Below are 2,674 nucleotides of genomic sequence, written 5' to 3' on the forward strand. Positions count from 1 at the left end.
TTGCACACAATGCACAAACATCTTGCACTGGATTAGATAGAATCGAAAAATGTCCGAAATTCAGAAGACGGTCTAATTTTTGGAACAACTCATCTACCTTACTGTGGATATCCATAACATTTCCAATCTAATAGATTCTACCTCTTTTCTGTTGAGACATAGGTTGTTCTCTAGAGGTGGCAGATATGTGATGTAGGGAGTTCTCACTAAGTGTTTCAAAGAGCTGCCAAGCCTCATCCTCACTCTTTAGCATGAATATCCCACCACACGATGCATCGATCATTTATCGGTGTTTCTCCGATAGACCATCGTAGAAACACTAAACAAGTTGTCATTTGGGGATAGCATGGTGGGGGTATTTACGAATAAAATCTCTTAATCTTTTCCATATCTCATGAAAAAGTTCACCATCTAATTGAGAAAAACTAGTGATGGCTTTTCTAATTTGATTCATTTTTTCAATTGAAAAGTATTTCTTGAGGAATTCTCTCTGAAGATAGTCCCAAGTTGAAATGATTATGGAATCTAAGGAGTTTAACCAATGCTTGACTTTGTCCTTAAGTGAAAAAGGGAACAGTTTCAACCTAAGGGCATCATCAGAGAAATTTTGGATTTTTACTGTGGAGCATATTTCAAAAAATTCATCCAAGTATTTATACGGATCCTCAGTCGTCAGTCCATAGAATGATGGAAGCATTTGAATAATGCTGGACTTAATTTCGTATTGTACCGCCTCCACAGGAGGAGGCTGGATACATGACGAGTAAGTGTAAGATGAGGGAGTAAAATACTCTCTCAATTATCGTGATGGGTCAGTCTCTTATTTTGGATCCATGATTTTGATTTGGTTTATTTGAATCATTTTTTCTAGCTCTAGGTCTAATGGGTGTAAATCAAGTTGTAATGATCGGCATCCTAGCATGCATCCAAAAGATCTCACCGAGTTTTAATTTCAATAAATTTTTTTTTTGAAAGAGAAGAGGAGAGTAGGAGGAGGAAAAAGAATTCTAAAGAAGAAAACCTAAGGAGTTTTAATGCTAAGAAGATAGAGAAGAATTAATTAGATTTGATATTTTTAGTCAATAATCAAGTGGTTCAATCAATCCTATCTATAGGTTATCCTAGATCTAGACAGCTCCTAACTGTCAAGGTCACCTTCAAGCACTCTAAGTAGCAGACTAGCCGTTCAACTGGCCAGATAAGTATAAGGTTGGTGAGGATCCCCCCGTTGCTTTTCTTAGACACCAATTGTGTTGGCCAGATTAGCGAACGGAACCAATTAATGAACCACCTTCCTTCAGGATGTAATCTCTGAATCACTTTTCTAGACACCAGTTAAACAGACTAACCTGAATCTGGTCTAACCTTTAGGGTTCCTTGTCCTACTGAGCTCGAGGATCCTTAAAGATCAACGTCTAATCAATTTTAAATTAGAAGTTTAGGTCAATGTAATTGCAAGATGGTGATTTGTGGGCGAAGGAAGGGTGATGAAATCCCCACCTTATGTTGATTAGGGTTTTGCCCTTAAGATTTTTTTTTATGAAAATATGCAATGCAAAAGAAAAAGATGTCCAAACATGTTAAGTGAATTTTAAAATTTAATTGATTTATTTATATTAGTCAAGTGTTATGTATTATCGTTATATTCTTTTTATATTATGTTATTTTTTAGCAAGAAGAAATAAAAAGTAAATTTTAAATTAGGTTAATTAGATATTAAAAAATTAAATGAATCTAACTAAATGAAAAGTAAATCATACTAAGATTAAAAAGCAAGTAGGTATTCTACAAATAAAGTAATAAATCAAATCTACTTTTAGGATAATAAATTATTCTAAGCTATAGAAAGCAGTAAATTACTAGGAATAATAGGCAATAATAAACAAAGTAACTACTTAACTATGCAAATAAGGTAATCTCACAGTTAAGAATAAAAGGTAACTACGTAATCCAAATAAAAGGCTAAGAATCTAATCTACTTATGAAGTAGAAAATCACTAATTATATAAAATAATAAATTATTTTAATCTATAAAAAATAGTAAATTGCTAGGTTATAGGAAGTAAAAAATATTTCTATGTATGCAAATAAAGAAATCTAAATATAAAATAGTAAATCTTCTATATACGAAGAGTAATATGAGGCAGAAATTTTGAAAAAAAATACATAAAAGATAATCAAGCAATCTAAAGTAAGAAATAAAAATCTAGAAAGTAGTAAAATATTTTTTTTTTTATAATTTTTTTATTTTAATTTTTTTTTCAAAACAATCACGCCAAAATCTCCGACAATTGCACCAAAATTTGATGCATATCATAGCACACCAAAATTAACCCTACTCACTACTATGTAAATAGAGTGAGTCGGGATCGTATCCGCAAGGATTTTAGTTGATTATTTTGAAAATGCAAAAGAAAAAAATAATAAATTATAAAAAAAATTAAAAAAATATAAAAAATAAAATTATTTTTCATTAATCTAATAAAGAAGCATACACAAAGAAAAGAAATAAAATTACGATACAAGACAACTAAACCATGTTGATCTTCTAGCTACGCTTGATGGTGGATGTGTCTCCTTGAATCCTTCATCTTCCTTCGTGCAGACAGTGACAGGATGGCTGGAAGGCTTAGTACAGGAACTCCAAAGAAGAAAGATTGATGGAAGCGGATAT

The 2,674-nt window shown here is 31.7% G+C and overlaps 1 non-coding gene across 1 annotated transcript; it reads left to right on the top strand.

Moving 5' to 3' along the window:
- The first annotated feature begins 341 nt into the window (after positions 1–341).
- On the top strand, positions 342–447 carry LOC114914591 (small nucleolar RNA R71). The gene has a single exon (XR_003802073.1). It is a non-coding gene; the product is annotated as a small nucleolar RNA R71 (small nucleolar RNA).
- The last annotated feature ends 2,227 nt before the right edge of the window (positions 448–2,674 follow it).

The sequence above is a fragment of the Elaeis guineensis genome, chromosome 10, assembly GCF_000442705.2.
Source record: "Elaeis guineensis isolate ETL-2024a chromosome 10, EG11, whole genome shotgun sequence".
Lineage (NCBI taxonomy): Eukaryota > Viridiplantae > Streptophyta > Magnoliopsida > Arecales > Arecaceae > Elaeis > Elaeis guineensis.